Genomic DNA, 15,572 nt, shown 5'->3' with positions numbered 1-15,572 from the left:
ATGTCAGGCTGTTGCTTGACTAGTCTGTGAGACAGCTCTCCCAATTTTGGCAGTAACCGACTTTTCACGGTGGACAGGGTTGAGATTGCTGTTGTCGTTTCTGGTGCCCAGTTTGTAAGGTGGTCTGTCCAGTTTCATTCCTTTTAGATTTTTTAGTGGTTTGACTGAGTGGCTTGCTAGGCCATTTCAGAGGGCAGTTAAGAGTCGGCCACATTGCCAGACCAGGTAAGGATGCCAGATTTCATTCTCTAAAGGACATTAGTGAACCAGTGTTATGACCACAGCCGGTATTAATTGTTGGGCAAACCAAATCCCAGAGGGAAATTTGGCTTACGGGCCACAACCTTTTTTTTTGTATTCTGATAATGAGAGGAAGACATACTGATCTCAGCAGTAAGAGATCCAGTAATATTTTTGGGTTTTTAAAAATCAAAAGTAAAAGTTTTACTAACCAGAAAAAAAGGAAAATTTAAACACACAAGATTAGCGTTACACAATTACAGTTAGTCTTACAAAACATTTCCCCAAAACTCTCTGCTTGGTCAAACCCAAAGGTAAACACTTTCCAGGCAGCACTCCCTTATAGATATTCAAATGTGAAATAAATATTACACAAGGCAAACTGCTGCAGCTTTAATAAAGGTGTATCATATGACCTTTGCGGTGGAATTCACTTCCGAATAAAACTGCTTGCTGCAGCCCAAACTTCTCAACAGCTCCAGCCATCTCCAGCTTAATGGCTATCCAGCTTAACAGCTGTCCTGCTATCCACAGTAACTCCAATATATCTTTTTTCCCCCTTTCATCTCGTTTCCATTGTTCTCACACAGCACTTTGAAACTCAAACCCGTCCAAATATAAGATCTTTTGTGTTTCCATCTTGTCTTTACTTTTGGGTCAATAAAATATCATATCCCCACTACTTGTTTATCTGTGAACTCCTGCAAGATACAAAAATTTTCTTTGGACCTCTAATTCTCCTTTGAAATTCAAACAACCTTTCATCTTATCTAAAAATGCAAACTAGATCTAACCTATTTACTTGTACCTCAAACTTAACCCCTCTAACTTTTTCTTGTTTCCAAACCCCCAGACAACCTGATTCCTATCAAACTCTGCCCAGCTTAATTAAATCACACTCACAGACACAGACATCCAGCCTTCTTTACAGAATAGCACAATATTCCCTAAAATGTAAAAAAAACAAATCCATTCTCACAAGGGTTTTTATGACAATCAACAATGGTTTCATGGTCATCATTAGAATCTTAATTCCAGATTTATGAATTCAAGCTTCACCATGTACTGTTCTGATGAAGAGTCATACGGACTCGAAACGTTAACTGTGTTCCTCTCCACAGATGCTGTCAGACCTGCTGAGTTTTTCTAGCTATTTTTGTTTTTGTTTCAGATTTCCAGCATCCGCAGTATTTTGCTTTTATCACCATGTACTGTGTTGGGATTCAAATCCTGGTCCCTGGGTCTCTGGATTATTAGTCCACTGGCAATACCACCATGCCACCATCTCCCCTTTTGTTCGCATTGCTGTTGGAGGAATGGTAGGCTCTGTCACTGTTGGTTCTTCCTGTCGGTTTGGAGGTTGTTCTGGCATCTGGGTATGTTTTCATTTTCTTCCATTCTTTCATGTGGAACTGCATTTGATTGATTTGGCTGTTGCGCTGATCGGTGGTTGCTACTCTAACTCGTTTCTTGTGGGGTGGACAACCATTGTGCTCATCTCCTTGTTTTTTTCGCTTCTTCTGTCACCGTGTGAGTTGTCATGACGTTCTCTGTGGCGGAGGATGAGCATTCCTGTGACTAGAATGAGGTTTAGTAGTACGCTCACCTCTGCATTTCGCTGACGGCAATAGATGATTGCTACCAAGTTCCAGCATCTTTTGTGGCTTTGGCATGCTGGCTGGGCAATGCAGCATATGTTTGGAGGGTTGCAATGTTGACCTGCTGTACTGTCGTCAGAGCCAGAGGTTGAGGCCCATCGGACTGCTGGTCACTCTCTTTTACATCCTGCGCTGGAGGCATCGTGTTTACCTCCCAGGTGGGTAGCTGGTCTGACCATTGAAGGTTTTCCAGCACCTGTAACGAGAATGGACAAAGAGAGAAGACAGTTCAGAGCTGAAGTCCCAGTCAGGATACCTTTTGTTTGAGTACTAGGGAATTTGCAGTTCTGTATGATTAATGACAGTCCATGTCTTGACATCTTCTGCTGTTTTGAGGAGATCCAGAGCTACACAGGCACCTCTGCTCAAGAAAGAGAGAGGCTGGTTACTGATGATGTACATCTGCTTGAAGATTTGTTTGCTTCCATACATTAATGGTTTCAGAATCATGCCTATGACCGGAAGGCGGATTCCTCTGGGCCCACAGATTATGTGTCTGTTGTTCAAAGCCAGAGGTCTTTTAGCCACAGTTCTTTGTCCAACAGGACTGTTGGTCCTGTGTCTAATTTAAAATTTGTTAAATGGCCATTGTCTGAAATGTCCGCATCCCAAAAGGAGAAACCAAGATCTTTGTTACACCCATAAGCATGGCTATGGCTCTTCTGGGCTTGCAGTCTTGACCTCGTGGATAATCTTAGGGCTTTCTGGGCGTTTCAGAGTTTTGCCCTGCACAATTTGCAGTAGTGGCTGGTAAGTAGCAAGTAATATTCAACCTACACAAGTGTCAGGCAATGATAATTTCCAACAAGAGAGAATCTAACCATCTCACCTTGATATTTAATTGCATTACCACTGCCGAATCTCCCAGCACCAACATCCTGGGCATCACCATTGGCCAGAAACTTAATTGAAACAGCCATAAAGATACTACAAGAGCAGATCAGAGGCTGAGAATTCTGCATCATGTAACTGCACTGGAAGCATTGGGCTGACGTTGCAGGACATTGATCTCGCCTGTGGGGGCGCTTTGCTCCACATCATTGGCATGGTTGCTCTGCTGGCCGGTTCAGATATTGCTTTCCCTGACTTAGTGTCCCCGTGTCTTTGCTGTTTAACTAGCTGGACTGTGGGTTGACCCCTGTACCACGATTTATTATCTCCCCTTAAAATGGCCCTGTGCTGCTCACAGAGTTTTGACTGTCTAACTATCTGGGCTGCCTTTTCCAGGGTTAGATCTTTGCCGCAGGTCAAAGAGTGCATCATCCATTACTCCTAAACTATTCTGTCTCTGATGAGTTCCGATTTTAAATCTCCATACTCGCAACATTCTGCCATCCTGCCATAACAGGACACTTAGAAAATATCAATGGGACTAGACAAAGTCAACATGGATTTACAAAAGGAAAATCCTGTTTGACAAACCTACTGGAGTCCTTTGAAGACATAACTAGCAGAATTGATGAGGGAGAACCAGTGGATGTGGTGTATTTGGGTTTTCAGAAAGCTTTTGATAAAGTCCCACATAAGAGATTAGTGTGTAAAATTAAAGCACATGGGATTGGGGGTAATTTATTGGTATGAATTGAGAATTGGTTAGCAGACAGGAAACAGAAAGTAGGAATAAATGGGTATTTTTCAGAGTGGCAAGTGGTGACCAGGCAGGTACCACAGGGATCAGTGCTTGTGACCCAGCCATTCACAATATATATCAATGATTTGGATGAGGGAACCAAATGTAATATTTCCAAATTTTCTGATGACATGAAATTTGGTGGGAATGTGAGCAATGAGGAAGGTGTTAAGAGGCGATTTAGACAGGTTGAGTGAGTGGGCAAATACATGGTGGATGCAGTATAATGTGGATAAGTGTGAAGTTATCCACTTTGGTAGGAAAAACAGAATGGCAGAGTATTTTTTTAAAGAGTGATAGATTGGGAAATGTTGATGTACAAAGGGACCTGGATGTCCTTGTACATCAATCACTGAAAGCAAGCAGTTAAGAAGGCAAATGGTTTGTTCGCCTTCATTGCGAGAGAACTTGAGTACAGGAGCAAGGATGTCTTACTGCAGCTGGACAGGGCCTTGGTGAGATCACACTTGGAGGTATTGTGTGCAGTTTTCGTCTCCTTACCTAAAAAAGGATATATTTGCCATAGAGGGAGTGCAGCGAAGGTTCACCAGACTGATTCCTGGGATGGCAGGAGAGATTTGGCCATCTAGGCCTGGATTCAAAATTGGCTTAATTGTAGGAGACAGAAGGTGATGACAGAATGATGCTTTAGTGACTGGTGCCAGTGTGCAGTGGCGTACCACAGGGATCTGTGCTCAGTCCCCTATTATTTGTCATTTATATAAATGACATAGATGACTATGTCGGGGGTAGGATTAGTAAGTTTGTGGATGACACAAAGATTGGCCGAGTGGTTAACAGTGAGGTTGAGTGTATTGGGCTACAGGAAGATATAAACGGGATGGTCAAATTGGCAGATAAGTGGCAGATGGAATTTAACCCTGAAAAGAGAGAGGTGATACACTTTGGAAGGAGTAACTTGACAAGGAAGTATTCAATGAACGGCATGGCACTAGGAAGTTCTGAGGAACAAAGGGACCTTGGCGTGTGTGTCCATAGATCTCTGAAGGCAGAGGGGCATGTTAGTGGGGTGGTGAAAAAGGCATATGGGACACTTGCCTTTATCAATTGAGGCACAGATTACAAAAGTAGGAGGTCATGTTGGAGTTGTATAGAACCTTGGTGAGGCCACAGCTGGAGTACTGTGTGCAGTTCTGGTCGCCACATTATAGGAAGGATGTGATTGCACTGGAGGGGGTGCAGAGGAGATTCACCAGGATGTTGCCTGGGATGAAACATTTAAGTTATGAAGAGAGGTTGGATAGACTTGGGTTGTTTTCTTTGGAGCAGAGAAGACTGACGGGCAACCTGATCGAGGTGTACAAGATTATGAGGGGCATGGACAGGGTGGATAGGGAGCAGCTGTTCCCCTTAGTTGAAGGGTCAGTCACAAGGGGACATAAATTCAAGCTGAGGGGAGGAGGTTTAGGGGGGATGTGAGGAAAAACCTTTTTACCCAGAGGGTGGTGATGGTCTGGAATGCGCTGCTTGGGAGGGTGGTAGAGGCGGGTTGCCTCACATCCTTTAAAAAGTACCTGGATGAGCACTTGGCATGTCATAACATTCCAGGCTATGGGCCAAGTGCTGGTAAAGGGGATTAGGTAGGTAGGTCAGGTGTTTCTCACGTGTCAGTGCAGACTCGATGGGCCAAAGGGCCTCTTCTGCACTGTGTGATTCTGTGTATTCACGGGTGTTTAGAAGGATGAGAGGGGATCTCAGTGAAACATATAAAATTCTGACAGGGCTGGACAGACTGGCTGCAGGGATGATATTTTCTCTGGCTGAGGGTGTCTAGGACAAGGGGTCACAGTCTCAGGATATGGGGTAGACCACTTAGGACTGAGATGAGGAGAAACCTCTTCACTCAGAGGGTGGTGAACCTTTGGAATTCTCTATCACAGAGGGCTGTGGAAGTCGCTGAATATATTTAAGAAGGAAATAGATGGATTTCTGGACTCTAAAGGTGACAAGGGGTGTGGAGAGAGCGCAGGAGTACAGTGTTGAGAGAGGATCAGCCATGATATTGAAAGATGGAGCAGGCTCAGAGGGTTGAATGACCTACTGCTCCTTTTTTCTATGTTACAATGTTTCTATCCTTTACAGATCATTGATGGACGAGTGAGCAGGTTTTCCTGGCTGTTGGACTCTCTTATTGAATTTAGATCTTTTGAGTATTTTGTTGCTTCTTAGATTAAAATAAATGTCAAATGATTTTAGTACCTCTTTGAATTTTGCAAATGATTCATTAATTCCCTGTCTTGTAGTAATGTCATCCGCAAGTGAGTTACCAAGTAAAGCAGCATTTCACGTGCCCTTCTTCTGACTTTTTATTTGAGCCTGAAGTAATGTTGTATCTTAAGAATCTTTTCCTCTAAAGTCCCCAATTTTCTGATTGATCTGGGCCTTGGATTAGTCCAAATTGACTTGAAGTGTGGAATTCCGACCCATGTTCAAAATTTTATAAGTGTATGTTCTGCTTTAGGAGCTTTTTCCATGTTTGGGTCTGCATGCAAGTCTGTCCAACACCACATTAACCCCAAGGTGAGGGTCATTCTGTTTCATTACTGTGTGGGCAGTACTATACACAGTTCCACATTAACCCTATATGTGCCAGACCCTTATACTGCACAAACCAGCAATCTCATTGAATGGCAATTGGTTTAAGGGCCCTATTTCTGTTCCGATAAAGTCAATAGGAATTAGGGGGAAATCTCTCCACTGGTTCGAGTCTGTCTTAGCACAGAGGAAGGTGGTTGTGGTTGTTGGAGGCAATCATCTCAGTCTTAGGGCATCACTGTAAGAGTACCTCAGGGCAGCTATCTCTGTTGCTTTATTAATGACCTTTCATCCATCATAAGGTCAGAAGTGGGGATGTTCGATAATGGTTGCTGTATTCAGTTCTATTCGCAACACCTCAGGTGGTGAATAAGTCCATGCCCACCCACATGCAGCAGGACCTGGACAACATTCAGGCTTGGCTGGTAAGTAGCAAGTAATCATCCTACACAAGTGTCAGGCAATAGCCATTTCCAACAAGAGAGAATCTAACTATCTCACCTTGACATTTAATTGTATTACCACTGCCGAATCTCTTAGTATCAACGTCCTGGGCATCACCATTAGCCAGAAACTTAATTGAAACAGCCATAAAGATACTACAAGAGCAGATCAGAGGCTGAGAATTCTGCATTGTGTAACTGGCATTCTGACTCCCAAAGCATGTCCACCACCCACAAGTCAGGAGTGTGATGGAATACTCTCTACTTACCTGCAGCTGCCACAGCATTCAAGAAACTCCACACCATCCAAAACAATGCAGCCTGCTTGATCAGCACCCCATCCACCATCTTATACATTCACTCCCTCCACACTCTTGCACTGTGGCAGCAGAGTGTAACATCTACAAGGTGCACTGTACCAACTCACCAAGGGCTCTTTTGACAGCACTTTACAGTGAACTCTACCACCAAGGAGAACAAGAGCAGCAGACACAGGGGAACACCATCAGCTGCAAAATCCTTTCCTAGTCCACATTGTCCTGACTTGGAAATATGTTCTCGTTCCCTCGCTGTCTCCGGGTGAAAATGCTGGAACACACTCTCCAACAGCCCCATGGATGTTCCGGCAGCAATTCAAGAAGACGAGTAATCATCACCTTCTCAGGGGCAGTTCCGTATGGGCAAAATGACGTCCACATTCATGAATCAATTAAAAAAAATGAGCCGAGGGCAAGAAAAGTGATGATTTGGCCTACTTGATCAGGTAAAGAGAGGGTGCAGCCAGGGGTGAAAGTAATTTAAATTTCTTACCTGTATGGTCGTATCGCAGCCCCAGAAGTTGCTCCTTTAAATGCTTTTAAAAACACTCATTTAAAAAATGTATTAACTTTACGATCCTACCCGCTTTGCAACACAAACTGTGGGACTGCTGCTCCCGATATTTTGTTAAATTGACGTTGTGACCATTTCCTGTTGTTTAAATTCACAACAGTACAAATTTAACTAGAGCAGCCAGAATCAGAAAGGGAATCCCCCGCAGTGTTTACAGCAAGTTACAAATGCCGATTTTTAGTGTGATAAGATTTCAGTAATTCTTATGCTATATACATTGTAGGAAACTTGATTTGAATTTAAAAGGTCATAGTTCCGAAACGAATGACAACCAATTTATCAAAAATAACTCATACAGCAAATTCCCCGGAGATGCGGAAACATTTACTATCCTAATTTTTCGAGAGTGCAATTGATTATTAATTATAACCATAATCATGCTAGTTAAAGAAATATTGATTGCCCTCGATTTAATATTTAACTTTCCAATATTAATAGTCCTTGTCCAACACTCCAAAGCTGAATAAACGATTTAAAATATTTCTGTTCACTGTATCACATAGTGGTTACTCAGCAATTGAATAATATGTCAAAAATGTGTGAGCGGGTAGTGTTGGCACTAACTGCAGCTTTGACTGGGTTTCTACACTCTTAAGTGAACTTACATCCCAGACCTGCGATACGTTCTGCTGCAACACTGACGGCTCCCGATGCAGGCTCGGTTTACCAAGAATTTCAATTCCATTCTGTTCTGCCTGTACGAGAGACGCAGGGGAGAAATTAAAACCAACTGTCTCCTTATTTGAGTTGGATTCCGTGTTCAATCTAAGTCGGATATACATTTTGGTCACTTGTTTGAAGTATTTGTGAATCAGATGCAAGTTACTCTAAACATGTCACTGCTATCAATAGGAATGGAAAAATAATTCCCTATTTGAAGCCAAATGAACTGAGAATAGAACAGTTCATAATATGTATTAAAAGCAATTTCAACAAATTAAATAAACCCTTTCAATTTTCACTCTGTAATCCCAAGAAGACCAAATTTGAATAAAATATGCCCGCTTTTCCTAAAAGGTTTTTGATTTATACTCGATTTATGAAAACATGAATGACGTAAAATAATTGGTAACAGCTGCCGATTAGAGTTTTAATTGAATTTGAAGTTGATCAAATCTCTCATTTTCTCACCGAGGAGGTTTCCAGCGAAATATCTCCTTTGGTTTCTGATCCATTGACATTGCGTTAGGATTCACAAAGAAAACAGCAATAAAATCCCAATTGGCAAGCATAACTAAGTATAAAATAAGATGCTGGATATAGATAATATAATGCTACTGTCAGTTACTATTAAGGATTTTAAACTCGTACATTTAAAAAAATGCCCATTATCCATTTGTACCGAATGCTTGGGCCACTTTTTATTTTTGGTTTACATTCACCTCTGGGTGAAGCTGAATTGTACCACTCCTAGTGCAGAGAAGATCATTGGCCCTTTGCAAGTGTTTTTGACAATGAATAAGGAAGGGACAGGGGAGAGCAGTTTGAGCAGATGGTTGATAGTGAAGAAACAAAGCCTAGGCAATATCTTTAATGGCTGACTGTTGAGTAATAATTATAACCCTATAAAATATCATCTAAATGTTATGCAATTTATCCTTCTGGGTCAGAATTCAGTGTTGGCTGTCAGTATCCCAGTGATTCGAATTTGAAAAAATAAATAAATAAAGTGATATGATTGATTGGTTCTTCTCTGGTAATCACTGTTAAGATTTACAGAAAAAATGGCAGGTTTTATGTTGATTTTGCGTGACTGGTAATGTTTCATTCAGACCTATACAGAGTGAATCAGATACTGATTATCTGATAGTGACATTAAATAATAGCTGGTCATTTTTCATCCCAAGGACAGGTTTAAAGGGTGACTTACATATTCGATCCCAAATATAAGTACAAGCACATCTGGTACATCCTCCCATAAAAACCCTGTGTTCTTCACCATCGCAGCTTCTGCTAATTGTATTTAATTGTATCAATGGGATTCATCTGTGCATCTCTAAAAAGGAAAAGATTGAAACTTTTTGTGGGGTTAGGAAGTGTGTGTTTGTAATGTGTCATGATAATGAAGGAAAAAACACCAAATTGCGTCCGGAAATACTGGACTTTAAAAATAAGATGAGTTTTTTAAAATGCGCACAAACCACTGGCTGGAATGCTGCAGGGTGACTCCCTAAGAGGTAATGAAACCCCACTCAGTTGCCAGGCAAGGTACTTCTAAAGACATCCAGAAACTAATTGCTCCATCCAGTAGCGACAATGGGACATAATGGGAGATGAGTATCATTTCATCAAGAAAACCTGTGAGCAATGCCCAGACAGATTTGTGCATTCGTTTCCCACTTGGAATATACAAAGAAGGGGTTAAAAGTGAGCTGAAAAGCTGCCCCGGGGTTTGTCTGTTGGTGGGTGTTCTGAGACAACAAGTGCTGGAAGTTTATGCAGAGGTAACAGCCACATTTAGTACTCCTGCAAATTGCCATTTTGCAGGTATCCCAATCTCTCTTCCTCTCTACTGAAGTCACCACTACTGAAACCTCAAATCACAAACGGCCACAACACTCACCCACTTACTCCAAATGAGCCAAGGACTGTTCCGTATACCTTTTTAAAATATATAGCTTCATTTCAAGCCATATCCTTACTTTTAACCTGTATGACCATATATGCATGTGTTCCTTTCTACTCATTCGGAGTAGGTGGTTGAGTATTGCGACCGTTGCGATTTGAGTTTCCAGTAGTGTTGACTTTGGTAGAGAGGAAGAGAGATCGGGATACCTGCAAAATGGCGATTTGCAGGAGTGCTGAGTGTGGCTGTTACCTCTGCGTAAAACTTCCAGTAGTAGCCTTTAGTAGTTAATAAACTTACTCTTACCTTTAACTCAAGAAAGTTGGACCAACTGTCTCCTTCAAAACCACAACGATTGGGTCTTGGAAAAAGGTATCCACGAAAGGGATCATTCCTAGATTAAAAACAAAAACAGAATTACCTGGAAAAACTCAGCAGGTCTGGCAGCATCGGCGGAGAGGAAAAGAGTTGACGTTTTGAGTCCTCATGACCCTTCAGCAGAACTGAGTAAAGTTAGGAGAGGGGTGAAATATAAGCTGGTTTAAGGTGGTGGTGGGGGTGGGGGGGAGGCGGGGGGGGGGACAAAGGAACAAATACGTGTAAAAGGTGGTGATATTATCTAAGAGAATGCGCTAATTAAGAATGGATGGCAGGACACTCAAGGTACAGCTCTAGTGGGGGTGGGGTGGAAAGACTGACATGGCATTACAGTTATAGATTTAAAAATAATGGAAATAGGTGGGAAAAGAAAAATCCATATAAATTATTGGAAAAAAACAAAAGGGAGGGAGAAGAAACGGAAAGGGGATGGGGATGGGGGAGGGAGTACAAGATCTAAAGTTGTTGAATTCAATATTCAGTCCGGAAGGCTGTAAAGTGCCTAGTCGGAAGATGAGGTGCTGTTCCTCCAGTTTGCGTTGGGCTTCACTGGAACAATGCAGCAAGCCAAGGACAGACATGTGGGCAAGAGAGCAGGGTGGAGTGTTAAAATGGCAAGCGACAGGGAGGTTTGGGTCTTTCTTGCGGACGGACCGCAGGTGTTCTGCAAAGCGGTCGCCCAGTTTACGTTTGGTCTCTCCAATGTAGAGGAGACCGCATTGGGAGCAACGAATGCAGTAGACCAAGTTAGGGGAAATGCAAGTGAAATGCTGCTTCACTTGAAAGGAGTGTTTGGGCCCTTGGACGGTGAGGAGAGAGGAAGTGAAGGGGCAGGTGTTGCATCTTCTGCGTGGGAATGGGGAGGTGCCATAGGTGGGGGTTGAGGAGTAGGGGGTGATGGAGGAGTGGACCAGGGTGTCCCGGAGGGAACGATCCCTACGGAATGCCGCCGATGGGGTGAAGGGAAGATGTGTTTGGTGGTGGCATCATGCTGGAGTTGGCGGAAATGGCGGAGGATGATCCTTTGAATGCAGAGGCTGGTGGGGTCTTCTGGATTGAATATTGAATTCAACAACTTTAGATCTTGAACTCCCTCCCCCATCCCCACCCCCTTTCCATTTCTTCCCCCTCCCTTTTGTTTTTTCCAATAATTTATATAGATTTTTCTTTTCCCACCTATTTCCATTATTTTTAAATCTATAACTGTAATGCCCTGTCAGTCTTTCCACCCCACCCCCACTAGAGCTGTACCTTGAGTGTCCTGCCATCCATTCTTAATTAGCACATTCCCTTAGATAATATCACCACCTTTTACACGTCTTTGTTCCTTTGTCTGTGACATCTTTTGACTATCTGCTCCTATCACTGCTTGCTTGTCCCTACAACCACACCCCCCAACTTCTCTTCCCCTCCCCACCTTAAACCAGCTTATATTTCACCCCTCTCTTAACTTTACTCAGTTCTGCTGAAGGGTCATGAGGACTCGAAACGTCAACTCTTTTCTTCTCTGCCGATGCTGCCAGACCTGCTGAGTTTTTCCAGGTAATTCTGTTTTTGTTTTGGATTTCCAGCATCCGCAGTAGTTTTTTGCTTTTATTCCTAGATTAAATATTGTTGCAGCCAACAAAGCAGGAGTTGCTAAGTAAAGACAGGGAGCCAGTTCATCCCTCCTCACCCGGGCATAACAATTTGAGGGTACCCCAGCCAGACGGTGACAAATTGAGGGGTCTCGCCTGGATCAACAACTTTGGAGAACCTAACCTGGAGGTGGGTCATAACAAATTGGAGCTCTCGTCCCAGATTTGAACAAATTGGGGGCTCGGAGTCTGGAATCTTTTCTCCCCACAGACGAAATGAACAAATTAGAGTGGGGAAAGTAAATTGTCCTTTTGAAATCAATTTTTTAGAAACTGCAGAACTACTTTCTTGAGTCTATACTACTGAAGTGGTAAAATGCCCACTTTTGATGCCAGTACCTTTCTAGCAGAACCAGAAGCAGTTACATTTGAGGATCCAAAAATTCTGTCCCTCGAACAGCTAAAAGAGTTAGCAAGGTATTTAGGATTAGAATTTCAGCCGAAAGCCAGAAAACCTGAAATTTTAAATGGGGTGGCCAATGGTCTGCAGGTGGAAATTGAGGACGATAAAACGGATAGCATAGCAGTAGAGAGATTAAAATTGAAGAAGTGGAAATTAGAATTTCAGGAGAGAAGACTACGTCTTATGGTCTTATAGGAAAGTGAATTGATGATTATTAGATCAGCCAAGATCCCATTGAATGGCGTAGCAGACTTGAAGGGCTGAATGGCCTACTTCTGCTCATATTCTGCTCCTAAGTCTGCTCTGACTTCTGTCTTATGGTCTTAAAGGGAAAGGGAATGTCAGGAAAGGGCGAGAAGAGAAGAGGGAGAATTTCAGAAGAAGGAAAAGGAGTTTCAACTAAAATAGCTTGAACTGAGGAGCAGGCATCCCGCTGAGTCCCTTGAAGACACCACTAGATCGGATTTAAGGATTGAGGCAACCCGGTTTGCTCATCTAATCTCTAAGTTTGACGAAGCAGAGGTTGAAGCTGCCTTTATATCTTTTGAGTGGTTAACACAGCAGTTAAAGAGGCCAGTCCAACAGTGGTCCCTATTACTGCAGAGTAAGCTTTCAGGGAAGGCTCATGAGGTTTACTCCCTCCTGCCAGAGGAAAGCGTCACTGACTTTGAGGTAGTAAAAAGGACTATGCTAAGTGCGTAACAGTTAGTGTCGGAAGCGTACTATCAGAAATTCCGTATTCTCAGGAAACGGCCTGACCAGACGTACCTGGAATTTGAAAGGCTTAAGCAACTTGCTTTTGACCAGTGGGTACGGGCACTTAAAACAGAATCGACTTACGAAAACCTCCATGGAATAATTCTTCTTGAGGAGTTTAAAAACTCCCTACCCTTTCCAATAAGATTACACAGTATCTTTACAGTGCAGAAAGAGGTCATTTGGCTCATTGAGTCCGCATTGGCTCTCTGAAAGAACATTCCACCTAGTCCCACTCCCTTGCCTTGTCGCCGTAACCTTGCACATTCTCTCTTTTCAGGTAGCAACCCAATTCCCTTTTGAATACCTCGATTGAACCTGCCTCCACCACTCTTTCAGGAAGTTTGTTCCTGACTCCAGCCACCCTCTGGTGCAAATGTTTTTCCTCACATCACATTTACTCCTTTTGCCAATTATTTTGAATCTGTGCCCTCTAGTTCTTGATGTTCTCTTGAGTGGGAACAGTTTCTCACTATTTACCCTGCCCGTACCCCTCAGGATCTTGAATGCCTCTATTAAGTCTCCTCTCAGCCGCCTTTTCTCCAAGGAAAACAGTCCCAACCTCTCCAATCTATCCTCATAGCTACAGTTCTTCATCCCGGGAATCATTCTTGTGAATCTCCTCTGTACTCTCTCCAATGCCATCATTGGCATTCTTCCTGAAGTAAGGTGCCCAGAATTGGACGCAGTACTCCAAATGAGGCCTAACTAGTTTCTTATTTGAGTTCAACATGACCTCCTTACTCTTGTACTCAATGCCCCTATTAATAGAGCTTGTTACTATATGCATGCCCCTATTAATAAAGCCTAAGATATTATATGCTTTATTAACTGCTCTCTCACTGTGCTGTGCCACCTTCAATGACCTTTGTACGTATATATCAAGGTCCCTTTGTTCCTACACCTCCTTTAGAGGCTTTCCCTTTTTTTTATACTGTCTCACCATATCTTTCCTGCCTCACCTCACCTCACACTTCTCTGCATTGACCTTCATCTGCCACTTGTCTGCACAATCCACCAACACGCCTATGTCCTTTTGAAATTCAAGACTATCCCCATCACAGTTGACAACATTTCCAATCTTTGTATCATCTGCAAATTTTGAAATCTTGCCCTGCACACCACAGTCTAGGTCATTAATATATATCGGAAAGAGCAAGGGTCCCAACACTGACCCCTGAGGAACTCCACTACAAACCTTCCTCAAATCTGAAAAACAACCACTTATCATTACTCTCTATTTCCTGTCACTTAGCCAATTTCTTATCCAAGTGCCTACTTTCCCTTTTATCCCATGACCCAGAATTTTGTGTGGCACTATATCAAATGCCTTTTGAAAATCCATATACGCTACATCAACTTTATCAACCTTCTCTGTTACCTCCTCAAAAAACTCCAAGTTAGTTAAAGATGATTTTCCCTTGATGAATCTATGTTGGCTTTCCTTAATTATCCTGCACTTGTCTAAGTGATTATTGATTTTATGCCATATTATAGTTTCCTGAAGTTTCCCTACCACTGAGGTCAAACTGACTGGCGTGTAGTTGCCAGCTTTACCCTTGCACCCCTTTTTGTACAAGGGTGTAACATTCGCAGTTCTCCAGTCCTCTGGCATCTCCCCTCTGTCTAAGGTAGACTGGAAGATTATCACTAGAGCCTTTGCAATTTCCACACTCACTTCCCTCAGTATCCTTACATAAATCTCATCTGGCCCTAGAGGAGCAGGGGCTCACAGGGGTCAGGCAGGCAGTCACGCTGGCTGACAATTATGAGTTGTTCCACAAACCCTTGTTCCAGCAAACACCCTCCCCTAGTCACCCCCAACCAACTGGGACGGATAGAGGGGAAAAGAGTGATAGGAAACTGAGCACCCATGGGAGAGAGGGTGGGGACCTTCTTCAGGACAGAAAGGGTGGTGCTGAAATGAAAAGTGAAGCCAAGAAGCCTGTGTGTTTTAACTGCCGGAAGGTATGGCACCTCCGGGCCAACTGCTGGAGGCTATGGGAAAAACCAGTGGGATTTTATCGGGGCACATGCAGAATAGCTCCCCAAAACCGACACGGGAAGCACAGGTACAAGCCGTATTGCAGGTCGGGGTTTTCCCACAACTTGCCACATGTGTTGGGTTCTGCAAAACCTCACTACACCCCTGTGGAGGTGCAGCCAGTAGAAATGCTGGCTGATGTGGGCTTGGGTTTTGCATATACCGACATACCCAGCCATCAGAATTTCGTGAGCTAGCTGCAAGATCTCCCCACGGTACCTTGGCAACACTACCACCTGGTGGATCACTGCCCACTCATTTGCAGGTCTGTGAAGGGGTCTCCGTTTCCTCATCACGCAGTTTTTAATGTAATATCATTCAGGGACTGCTTCTGCCTCGGCCTGATTATAAGCAATCTGAATTAGTGCAC

General features: G+C 43.1%; 1 protein-coding gene across 1 annotated transcript in view; it reads left to right on the top strand.

Moving 5' to 3' along the window:
• Window positions 1-15,572, top strand: part of srrm3 (serine/arginine repetitive matrix 3) — an 854,108-nt gene that overhangs the window by 255,727 nt on the left and 582,809 nt on the right. Inside the window, exon 3 of the mRNA XM_078548703.1 lies at window positions 1,412-1,616. The gene's annotated coding sequence lies outside the window, so the exon portion shown is untranslated. The remainder of the gene's footprint in view (window positions 1-1,411; window positions 1,617-15,572) is intronic.

Source organism: Cetorhinus maximus, chromosome 9 (assembly GCF_964194155.1).
Source record: "Cetorhinus maximus chromosome 9, sCetMax3.hap1.1, whole genome shotgun sequence".
Taxonomy (NCBI): domain Eukaryota; kingdom Metazoa; phylum Chordata; class Chondrichthyes; order Lamniformes; family Cetorhinidae; genus Cetorhinus; species Cetorhinus maximus.
Note: the sequence above shows the minus strand (reverse complement) of the source record. Positions and strands in the feature narration are given on the sequence as shown.